We start from the raw sequence: 12473 nt of genomic DNA on the forward strand, positions 1-12473 counted from the left end.
GTGCCCAGCTGCAGGGAGTCCGTCCGGAGGAGATGGGAGCTAGCAGAAGTAGGGAGAGCAATGCTCCATGTCAGCAAGTAACCCATAACTTTCATCACTCACCCTCAACTTGCACCCACATACTCTGCTGAGGCAGCTGGGAAAGCCCGGCCCTGTGTTAGTTCACTCCTTGTGATCTCCCACAGGTTGACCTAGAGAGGACAGGGGAAGAAAGTCACCTGTCCATGCACGACTCAGTCCTTTTCAGGCAGACGCCATGGCCCACATTCCAGATTGAAGATTTGCACACATTTACACACTCCCCTCCCCCCAATGAAACGCACCCATACACCAACACAACAGACTCACATCCCCGCATCCATCCCAGCTCCACTCTGCCCACATCTACCTGAATAGCCTTTCCCAGACAGGCTGGCTAACTACTCTTTGTGTGTTACTCCAGGAGCTAACATTTGAAATAGAGACACAGCCAAAGGTCATATCTTCATGTACAAAAATGACACATGCACATGAATAGTATAAACAGAATCAGCAACTCATAAGCTTTCAATGGTCATCTCACTTGGCCCAATTTGTGCAAGATTTGGTGCAAACATATAAGAGGGGTTGCAAGAATGACCTGCAAAGACATATCATACTCCAACAGCATCACAGACATATCCTAGCCTAGTGAGTGGAGGCTTATCAAGCGCTCTGAAAAATGTGTGACCTCTTATAAATGCTAAGAAAGGAGAAAAGAGGGGCTCTGGGCATGACAGAAGTGAGAGACAGCCCTTCCCCCTTCCCTGGTGGACTACCTGGGGACTCTGGAGGTTGAAGGGTAGACAGCCCCCTGGTAGTGTGAGACACAAGGAACTTTGGGAGTTGGAGGCATGGGGAGACTCATGCTTGTGCAGGGAGGACTCTGGGCGGGAGAGGAAGAGACACAACTTGACAGGGGGATTAAATGAAGTACAAAGATAGCATGGGGGGGCTTCTGCCATGGGCCCTAAGCCTGGCCCAGTCCCCTCAACATGTGATTCAGTGTGAATTGGGGCAGATGTAGACAGCATGGCATCAGAACTCCTCTGTCGTGCATTGTGGATGCTTGGGGCCATTCTTCCCATCTTACCACCCAATCGATAGGAGATGGGCAAATTCATTGCTAATGGCCAAACCACCCTCCCCCCACACCCCACCCATCCATGGCATCCGAGGGGCAGGACAGACTTTCCACTGGCAATAGAGTCAAGACTCATCTGGAATCATTTGTCTGAACCTCCGTAGACCAGCTAACATATGGGACATGGATCCTCACCCTGTATGGCCCAGCCTTGTTCTTCCAGGCCTTCTGTTCACATGGTGACTGAATTAAGTGGGGGAGGCCTTAGCCTCTCCTTATCCTTCCCCTTCCCATTGTCTGCCCGGTTGTGGCTCACATACATCATATGGCAACAAAAGTGTGTCCACCAAGGACTTCCCAGTTGTCACTATGTGACCCACAGCATCATGGTGGCAGCATGGACAGATCTCCAGCTCCAAAAGCACAGGCCCCTGCCATTTGATCTGAAGGAAAATCACCGTTAGCTGTTAGCAACTGAAGGCCTGTGGCACACAGGAGAGGTGCTCTGAGCCCCGCCAGCCGTAACACACATGCACCAGCCATTATACTGACCCCTGCTGAGCCAGAAGCCTTACGGGTCACTTTCACCTGCCTGCTCTCAGATGTCCCACCTGCCTCTGTCTCCCCCATCCCCTTTTAGTATCGTACAGCTCCAGAGGATGCCTCTTTGTTGTCCTGATTTCCTCAGTGCGCTGCAGACCGCCTCGTGAGGCCCCTTCCTCACCCGCCTTGCTTCCTTAGCAGTAAGTGGTCCACAAGCCTGTAGGAAAGAGATCTTTACTGAGCAGCGTGAACAATCCCTGTAGGTGTCTCTATCTATGGTGGGAATAGGTCTGGTGGTATATTTGTTGCTTTGGCAACACAGGCCTTCCTTTAGGGTTAACTTGCACGCCCCCTGGCAGTGCATTCTGAATACCCATTGCCCAGAAAGTCCCCATTGTTGTTCTCTTTCCAGCTCCTTTCGCGCACTCCCCTCCCTTTCCCCCATGCCTCTCTCTGCTGGGCTTTGCTTCCCAGAGCAATCCAAATGTATGTTCTCAACTCCACTGCCCTGACAGATGTTAATTACCTCCCTGATATGCCTGGGTACAGAGCTCTGGCCTGCTTCCTCCTTTTGAAATATTGACTCCAACCTTCGCCTCTTCCCCCACACCATACATCGTGTCCCCCCTCCCCCCTTGTCCCGCCCCTGCCTTGCCTTGCACCAGCTGTGTTATCAATTACTGCCTTATCCATCCTTTCTTTTAAAAATTTCTTTTTCATCTTTCAGAAGGTTTTCTCTTTATGTTTTTGTTTCCTTCATGGGGAGGGGGAGGGGAGAGACAGCCTTGGGGGAGGGGACCCCAGCCCATCTAGAAATACAAAGGCTGTTTATCTCTTGCACAGTTTTTAATTGGCTGCATTCTGGCACATCAGCCCTTTTCTCAGTGATGAAACGGAGCTTTGCCGCTCCTTTCTGTAAGGAAAGATGGCAAAGGCAGAGCCTCCTCTTCTAAGGAGGGGAGGAGGGGGAGTCAAGATGATTCCGCCTGTAAGATATAGAGACAGCGACTCCAGCTGGCGACTCCTACCGCATTGTTGCCAGCTCTTTGACACCCTCTTGGCTGTTAGACTCCTCGCATCAGGTGTTAACTCTGGAATGGACGTACAACTTGTTAATGGGACTGCCGGGGTCAGATGCTGCTTGGACTCCCCATGGGGTGAAACCCTTGGTCTTCTGTGCTGCAAGTAAGAGCCTTTACTGCTTGAGCGAAACAACGGAGCCCCAGCGGCCATGGCAGTATTGGAGCCACAACACTCTTTTATGGACCAGGCACTAGAGGGTGACAAAGCCCTGCCTGCTCCCAGAAGCATGGGAATTTCCTGGCTTCCCATGGGAATTCTGGGCCTGCTGATACTCTGCTCAATTCCTGGAGCAAAGATGTAGGGGAGGTGCCCTCCTAGCTCACCTGTCACAGGGTTATGTGTGCATGAGACTGCGGCTCAGCTAATGAAATGTGGAGCTGGATACATGGGCTAACCCCCATGGGTGTGGGCCCACTGATAGTGTGAAGTGCCCTGGAAGGATGTCTGGCTGCCCAGTGTCCAGCATAAGGGGGGGGGGTCTTCCCTGTGCTAGGGTTGCCAACCCTCCAGGATTGTCCTGGAGATTCTCTGGGAAAGAAAGCTTCATCTTTAATTAAAGCTTATGTCCTGTGACGAGAACTCCAGGCATATGTCCATCCAAAATTGGCCACCCTACCAGTGTCAGAGATTGGTCCCTAATCCCTGCTTGACTGCCACACCAGGTACAGAGGCCATCCAAAGGACATAGGCATGTGAGGCAAAGCCCTTGCACCTAGCCTCAGTTGGTGGGCGTTTGGCGTCTCCTCTTTCACAGGGGCACAGCAAATGCCCTCTCGTCTCAGCAGCAGAAAGTATAAAACCCCTAGCAAGACTTATGAACGTAGAGTCTGCTCCCAGTCCCATTGCTGCGCAGGGAGAAACTCTTGTTGGGGAACGGCAGAATCAGGGCCTCCTTTTGTCTTGATGGTACATCCGGATTTGTCTGCTGTGGGAAGCAAATGGTCAGAATAGTGGGAAGATCGGATTCTGTGGTCAGCCAGGACAGAGAAGGGAGCAGGACAAGGGGGCTGTCTTTGAGTAAAAAGGGTTCAGGCCTGTGCCTGCTGGAGTGAGTTTCCATTGGATGGGAGATGGGCACCAGATTGTGACAGAGGGCCCAAGCCCTCACTGGTTTCTAGCAAGCAAAGGGTTAACCCGTGAGTCTGTGGGAAGCAAGGAAGTGGTCTGCAGCCTGAAGATGCAGCCAGGCTCTGAGAGGGGTTGCAGAAAGCAGTTCTTGGGAGCCAGAAGGAGAGGGTGCTGGGAGGGGGTGGGACTTCACACCTTGTGGGAACAGGGCTGGGGTGTTTGTATCAGACCATCTTGTCTGGTTTTCATTCCGGTGGCGGGTGCGCTCTGAAAACAAACAAAACGTCAAGGAAGGAACTTGAAGAGCGAAAGACTGGGGTTTTTTCATTGCTAAGCCATCTGTTCTGCTCCAACAGCTCACTGAGGGCTATGAGGATATGTGTGTGTGTGTGTGTGTCTGCGTGGGGGGATCTAGCTGGGTGGAGTGGGGGTGGATATGGGGATGTAAGTCTGTTTGTGCTGATGAGGGTACATGTCCTTGTGTGTGTGGGGTGTGTGTGTGTCTGTGTAAATGTATGCAAGTCCTTGTGTGGAGGGACTGGGTATACATGCAGGTTTATGAGGGTGCACAGCAGGCCCTAGGACAAGGTGGGGGATAGCTCTATACCCCCAGAAAGCGTGGGGCCTTGGGTGGAAGATACAGGGCTGAGGGCAGCCAGCTCTACCTCCTGCAGCCCTCAGAGCTGCACAGCACACTGGTGCTCCAGTAGCAATTCAAAGGGGCCAGGGCTCTGGCTGCTGCAACTACAGTAGCAGTAATAGCAATGGCAGCCAGGAGCCCTGCACCCCTTTGAAGTGCTGGGCCCCGGGAGAACTGCCCCATTTGTCTCCCCTCCCCTAATGGCAGGCCTGACGGTGCATGCCTGCGAGAAGATGCATGTGTAAGCGGGCTTGTGTGTATGTGGGTGATATATGGGTGCAGGGTTGTATGTCTGCCGGTGATGTTAGTAGCTGGTGTGTGCATGGAGGGGTGTGAGTAGATGAGTGATGTGGCTGCCTGGCCATGGGTATGTGGCTGTGGGTGCAGATGGGGTTGTGTGGATGGTACAAGTCTGCGGATGGAGCTGGTGCATATGTTTTGGGGCATGCGTGTACGCTTGCATGGGGTATGCTTTCGGGGGATGTTGATGAGTGTACTTTGGGGTGTGGGCCATGGGCACTATGTCATATTGGCTAGTTGGTGGGTGAGAGCCTTGCCTTCCGCTCCCAACAGCATCGCCTCCCCCTTGCCTCTGACATTCAGCCACGCATCCCCTGTAGCTGGCTAGTGTGCTAATGATGGAAGATGGTGACAGGGAACGACCTCTGCATATCAATTCCCCCAAAGCAGGCTGTGCCGCCCCCTGGTCCCCCCCCCGCTGCCACCCCTACTCTCATTCTCTCCCGCTCTTGCCAGCCTAAGCTGGTTGCCATAGCAGCTGCCGACTCGCTGGGCCCAACCTCTGGGGAGAAAAGCTGCAGCTGAGCCGTGCTCCCTGGCAGGCCCAGAAGGAAGAGGGCTGCAGCAGGGCCATATTGGTGCCTCCTGGAATACCCATCCAGCACCTCCATCTGGACTCAGCCCTCCCCAGAGGAGAGGCCAAACATCTCCGGAGCTGCCACCCCAAAGCTATCCTGGGTGAGCTCTCTCTCTTGGGCTGCTGATGCAGGAGGCCAAGTGCTTCCCTCGGAGTCAGTATTGAACCAGCATCACAGCATAATGCTCAGGGGATACTGGGTCACCATCTCTCAGAGGAGGGTTAAAACCAACGTCCTGACCATGTGCGATCTCTAAAGAGCTCACTTTCTCACTGCTCAACCCTTCTGTACTGGCCACCTTCCAGTGTGGGTGATTGCATCCTGCCAACCCATCTTCCCCCTGCAGTTGTCACAAGAGGAGACATTTTTCACTTTGTCGCCTGTGTCACACTTTTGTGGTGCAAACTGACTGCCAAATTCCACCCCAGAAGCAGCTGCATTTCAGGTTGGGATGAAGGGTCTCTCTGTCTGTACATACGTATTCTATAAAGCACAGTGCATGGAATGAATAAGTGTCAAATACTGGTATCTTTCTGGGATGATAGCTAAGGTGCCATGTGTTGTATTGTTTGCATTGTAAGTTGCGATACTGTCTCCTCTGAGGCCACTGTTGTTTGGCCTGAGGCACAGCCATTATGCAATACTATCACAATGCATTATGTGAACACAGGTCTCTCTAATGGCCCATGTTCATGGGACAGAGGACATTTATAACATTAATGGGATCATAGGATCGGAAGGGACCTTGAGAGGTGATCTAGTCCATTTGCCTGCACTCATGGAGAACTAAGTATTATTCTAGACCATCCCTGACAGGTGTTTGTCTAACCTGCTCTTAAAAATCTCCACTGACAGAGGTTCCACAAATTCCCTAGGCAATTTATTCCAATGTTTAACCACTCTGACAGCAATTTTTTCCTAATGTCCAACCTAAACTTCCCTCGCTGCAATTGACTTGTCCTAGTCTCACAGGTTAATGAGAACACATTTTTCTCCCTCATCCTTCTAACAACTTGTATGTTCTTGAAAACTGTTGTCAGGTCCCCTCTCAGTCTTCTCTTCCCCAAGACTAAACAAAACTAGTGTTTTCAATCTTCCCTCATGGGACATATTTTCTAGAGACTTTTAATCATTTTTGTTGCTCTTCTCTGGACTTTCACCAGTTTGTCCACATCTTTCCTGAAATGTGCTTCCTGCCCCCTGAACTGGGCACCATACTCCACTTGAGGCCTAATCAGCCTACTACGGTCCTGTGACCTTCAGGTGAAGTGGCAACCCAACTGCATGGGATCAGGAGACATGCCTTCAATTTCCAGCTCGGTTAGAGACTTAGTGGCTGATTGAACAAGTCACATTGTTTGTGTGCCTCTGTCCTTTATCTTTAGGCACAACTATATTGGGGCTGGAGGTGTCATGTCCATATGGAGGACCAGGAGGAGACATACTAGCTCAGATCAAGCTAGAGTGCTAATAATAGTGCAGCAGCATGAGCACCAGGAGGGCCTAACTACCTGAATGCTTAAGTAGGGCCTTAGGTGGGATCACACTCAGGGTGGTTAGCACCTTGCACCACTATGATGCCGTTTCTATTTTTAGCACAATAGCTTGATCAGCACTAGCATGGGTATGTTTACACAAGCTGAAAGTTACACCTCCTGGCTCAAGTGTAAACATATCCCAAACCATGGGGATGCATCCTATGTTCTACCCTCTGTAAGCTCTTTGAAGCAAGGGCCATCTGTGACTCTATATGTACAGTTCCTAGCACAGTGGGGCCCTGACTTCAGATGAGGCTTTTAGGCCCTACTGGAATTATTATTAATAATAATGAATATGCCACAAAAAGGGGAACCATTGGCTGGAAACCAGACATATCCCACTATGGCCCCTGCCACATGGAGGTTAACATGGCTTCCAAGCTTTCAGTTTTCTCATATCAGGACATCCAGAGGGACCTTGACAGACTAGCCCAAAAGCCATGCTCTTACGGGCAGAGCTCCTAGGAACCTAGTCAGAATAATGGAAGGGGGCAGCAATCAATGGAGTTAATGGGAACCTTATCGACTTTCTTGTCTGAGAGAGGACAACACAATTTGATTCCAAGGAAGCCAATGAGAAAGAAGTGGGTTCTATTAAGATGAGGTGGGGCGGGGATGTGCATGTGTGAATCCAAGAGAGGAAGGAGAAGTTGAAAGGGAGATGGGGGACATGAATAGAGAGAAACAGATAGAAAACTGGGGAAGGCGAGGAATGAGCAAGCATCTTATTGGCACCTTGCTTAACTGGAAGCTGTTGCATCCTCCCCATTTTTAGGTGGCTTTTAAGAGAATCCGATTGGGATTTATTAGAAAATAAAAACCCTCTAATTGAAAGCGAGTGGAGGCAATTTGTATTAATAATAGCAGAAATCGTCAAATAATGGAATTGTTTAAAATCTATTACTTTGCTCCGCGCAGGAAGAGGAAGGGGATGATTATCTCACCATACAGCATGTTAGAAGGAGAGCCCAGCCCGCTGGTCCCCTGTGCAGATTAAAAGATGTAATTTATTGAAGCAATTTATTTTCTGGCGGGAAGTGGGGGCTGGGGGAGAAATGGGAAAATATGATAAGAGCTGCAATCAAGTCTCAGATTCTTAATTTGAAGACCTGCTTCTTATCAGCGTTGTCTCAATCATAAAAGAATGTATTCATTCCTCAAATGGGGTGAAAGCTGCAGCAAGAGACAGAGGCTGGGTAAGGAGGAGATCCCATGAGGAGGCCCATTACTCACCTCTCGGATTTGTGTTATCCACTGGAGTCACTGCAAATCCAGGGCAAATCCCACCTTGTTCTGCCGGGCACAACAGCAGGTAATGGTTGCAGATCAGAGCTGAGGTGTCATCTATTTATGTCTATCTGGGGCCAAAATCAGCATTTTGCTAAGCTTGATGTGAATTCAGGGCTGTTTAAGGTTTATCTGTCAATCTACCTGGTTGTCATTACTCTACCTGATCACTGTAATAGCTAAGCATTCACTGGCCCTGTGACTTGACTTTGTAGAGAAGGGACCCACCGGTCATTGTTGGGTGGTAACTCCAGCCAACAGTCTCTTGCTACATGCACATAGAAACATGTTAGAAGGGACCACAAGGGTCATCTAGTCTATCCCCCTGCAAAGATGCAGGATTTGTTGTGTCTAAACCATCTAAGACAGACGCTATTCAGTTGCTTCCACAACCTCCCCAAGGATCTGTTCTACTGTTCTCACTGTTAGGAAGTTTTCCCTGAGAGTTAATCTAAATCTTCTATGCTGTAGTGTGAACCCACTGCCTCTTGTCCTACCCTCTGTGGCAAGAGAACAACTTTTCTGCATCTTTTTTATGGCAGCCTTTCAAGTATTGAAGACAGCTAACATGTTGCCCTCAATCTCCTCTTTTCCAAACTAAACCTACCCAGTTCCTTCAGCCTTTGCTGACAGGGCCTGCATTCCACCTCTTTTATCATCTTTGTTGCTCACTTCTGGCTCCTTTCCGGTTTCTCTCCATCCTTTCTATACATTGGTGACCAAAACTGAGCATGGTACTCCAGCTGAGGCCTAACCAGCCCTGAGTAGAGCAGTATTATCACCTTCTGTGACTTTCATGCTATGCCTATTAAGGCAACCAAAAATTGCATTTGCTTTTTCTGCACCAGCATCATATTGCTGACTCATGTTGAGGTTTACATAATATTAATGAGATAGCCAGAACTAGATCCCCCCTGCTCCCCATTCCCTTATTGCCTGCCCAAGTTCGCCACTCCTTCAATCCTGCCACTATCATAACCTGACACCCAGGGCTGTCCCTAGGTGGACGTGGGGCCCAGGCAACTCCTCTGCCCCAGGCTCCGCCCCCACTCTACCCCTTCCCCAAGCCTTGCTCCAGCTCCACCCCCACCCTGCCTCTTCCTGTCTCTGCTCTGCCACTTTCTGCCCCCCCAGCATCCTTTCCCTGAGCTACGTGACCCAGGAGATTACAAGAGGGCCTAGCATGAGGCAGCTGCAGGAGTCAGCTCACTTGCCCCGTACTCACCCTGGCGGCAGGAGCCCGGGAAGCGGAGCGATGCGTGCAGCAGCCTGTGCCGCTCTACTACTGTCTCCCAGCTGGGTTGCTCCGCTTCACCATGGTGACAGGACACGGAGTGAACTGGCCTTGGAGCCCTGCATCACCCGGGGGAGCAGAACAGGCCAGGCTGGGGCACGCCTCTTCCCGTTGCCATGGTGAAGTGGAACCACCCAGCTGGGAGATGGCAGTGGAGCGGTACAGGCTGCTTTGTGCATTGCTCTCCTTCCTGGGCTGCTGCCACTGTGGTGAGTGCAAGGGAGCCAACCTCTGCTGCTGCCCCATGCCAGCCTCTGCCCAGGAATCCCCCAGCCTGCCACGGGCCCTGCAGGTACTATGGATATGGGGTACTGTCCCATCCAGAGAACAGTTTGGGTGGTCGCTGCAGAGCTCCCCAAAGTGCAGCCCCAAACTGTTCTGTGGATGGGATGGATCTGCTGACACCCCAAGCTTCATCTGTCCCACAGATGAAGTTGTTGTTCTACACACACCATCTGGATCCAGTATCCCCGAGCTGCCAGACTGCCCCCCAGGTGCTGTCTCCTGTGCTCCAGGATGGCCCTCAGCTCCCATATCGGCTTGAGCTGGCCAGCACTGTGTGCTCATAACAACATCATAGCATGAAGTGCTGCCACACAGCCATTTGCCGCTAGAGCTCATCACCCCACAAACATCGTACCCTGATGTTCTTAAGTCCTTGTTTTACCACCAAATGCCACCTTCCAGAGTGTGCCAGACCTTTAGAGCCCACTGAGTGGGTGGAGAGAGCATGCAAAGGGGAAAGGGTGTGTGTGGATAATTTGGATTCACTTAAAAATATCCTTGCTATGGATGAGATGCAACATGCAAGCTGGAGCAAGTGGCACGAGTGCTTACAGAGATATTGGGTGAGGCCTGGGATTCCTCAAACCGGTCCCCTCTCTCCACTGAATTCTGCCCATCCATGGCTATAAGGTACACAACTGCTCTCTGGAGTCACTGCATCATTGTTGTTTCTTCAGGCGGGAAGGCCAGGCCAGGATGGGAGGATGTTAGCATGGGAATGGCTGCGGCAAACCCTGGTGCAGTCACTTCTGGGGAGTGGCAGATGTTTTGCTTTTTGGTACCTGGACACCGAGGTGATGGGAGACAGTGTGATGGGTGCTGAACAGATCACATTCTAGGCTCCTGTAGGTTAGATAGCCTGGCCACACAGACACAATAGACAGCCATATAACAGATCACACTAGGGAGGGAATAGTGTAAAGCTGATTGGTTAATGCTATAGACTACATGCATTTCTGCCCTCCACCAGCAATTTTTTTAGCAGACTGGCCAGCCGCCTGGCTCAATCCTGGCTTGCACCAGGTCCGGGACTTACCCCTGCTGCAGCTCTGCATTTAAAGTGTATTAGGATCTGAGAGGGCAGGCAGCCTGGCTCAGTTCTGCTTGTGCTGGGTCCGGGAGCTCAGACCCCTCCCCTCCCCAGGATAGGGGATGCTGCCACCCCAAGCTGCTGCCTCTATCAGAGGCAGCAGCATGGGGCAACAGGCAGCCGGTCCTCAAGAGAAGCTGGTTTTTAAATTGGCTTCCCTTATGGACTAGCTCCCGCCTGGCACCTCAAGCTGCTGCCTCTTATACAGAGGCAGCAGTGCAGAATAGCAGGAGACTCCTCAGGAGTGAGGCCGGAGTGCACTGGCTGCTGGTCCCACCTCTGGGGACTATAGAATAGTTGAGTAACCAATAAGAATTCATGAGGTGAATCAACTATTCAATTAACCGATATTTAACATCCCTAGATCACACTGCATTAAGAGATCACTGAGTCACAAATTTATGGTAGTGTTCATGCCTTAGTGGCTTTTCACAAGCAAGGAAGAAATCTTGTTAAAGTACCCGAGTCTCCTTTGTCTCTGAAATCTGCTGGCAAGCCCCTATCTTCATAGTCTGTCCCAGGTCTCAGGACAGCTGACCAGGCTGTGTCGCAACTGAGCAGCAAGATGGGAAGACACGTGCCTGGCACAATGGGTCTGATCCAGTTCACCGCAGCAGCACAAAAAGTCAACAGCCAGAGTGGCACTCTGGTGGGCTCCCTCTAGTTTTGCAGGCGTCCATTGCATCTTGCAAGAGGGGGCTGAGAAAAGCAAGCAGGAAGGGGCCGTCCATAACTAGAAGGGCCCAGCAGGAGAACAAATGAAAGGGGTATTAATCTCATCCCATGCTGAGAAGAGAAACAGAGCCCAGCAGCTGCTGTCCCTCAAGGACAGAGTCACTTGTCCACCTTTTCTCTGCCTTTGACAGGCACTTGACTCACTGGAGCTGTATGCTGCTGTGAGTGTGTGTTTGCAGGTATTGGCCTTCCCCCGCTTTCTTAGGGACCCCCGGTGGTAAATGAGCATGTTTGTGTGCATATGTGTGGGGGAGGGATCAGGGACCCTTTTCCCTTCCCACGGTAGTGTGTGAAATAAAGGCCGGGTTGATCACTCAGGTAATTTCCTCCTTTCTTAACATGTTCCCTTTGCTTCAAAACATTTCATCCTTGATTTTTCCTCCCTTGTGGTTATTGTTACATTTTGAATGAATTATGAGGACTTTTGAAAAAACAGAGTTGGTGAGCGGGGATGTGGGTCTGTTATTATTATGATTCCATTAGTGGTATTGGTTGGGGGTGTGGTAGAGGCCTAAAGCGGGAAACAGGCCAGTTTGCTGGCTGAGATTGGAAACTGTCTGGCAGGGGACCACGTACTTTTCCCACCACACCCACCCATAGTGCCAGGCAAACAAAACAACACAGTCAAGCAAGGAGCCAGCAGTGTTTGGCAAAGTTTTCAGAAGCTTCCCTCACCTCCCTGCCGCAGCTTTCTGCTATTCTATTCCCTGGCCATCATGCACCTCGTTTTACCCCAGCCTTCAGTTTCCTCTCCTGTTCTAGTCCTTGGCTCCCAATACAGCCCTGCCAGTGACTCTGAATACTGACCTGCAGCATCTCCTGCTATTTGCTCTTCCACTGTACGTCAGCTGTGATCTACGCTGGGAGGCATGGGATATGAGAATCAGCTGGCGGAAAGACGGTGACACTTCTTCCCCAGACTGAAATTTA

The 12473-nt window shown here is 50.9% G+C and overlaps 1 long non-coding RNA gene across 2 annotated transcripts; it reads right to left on the reverse strand.

The window, feature by feature from the left end:
- Window positions 1-2495: 2495 nt before the first annotated feature.
- On the reverse strand, window positions 2496-9523 carry LOC112545111 (uncharacterized). 2 transcript variants are annotated; one of them, XR_012900813.1, is made up of 4 exons: window positions 9365-9523; window positions 8086-8206; window positions 3992-4063; window positions 2496-2736 (listed from the first exon to the last, which is right to left on the reverse strand). It is a non-coding gene; the product is annotated as an uncharacterized LOC112545111 (long non-coding RNA). The 2 variants fall into 2 exon arrangements; XR_012900811.1 differs by having other exon boundaries at window positions 8086-8210.
- Between the last annotated feature and the right edge of the window lie 2950 nt (window positions 9524-12473).

This window comes from Pelodiscus sinensis, chromosome 1 (assembly GCF_049634645.1).
Source record: "Pelodiscus sinensis isolate JC-2024 chromosome 1, ASM4963464v1, whole genome shotgun sequence".
In the NCBI taxonomy this organism is placed as follows: Eukaryota; Metazoa; Chordata; order Testudines; family Trionychidae; genus Pelodiscus; species Pelodiscus sinensis.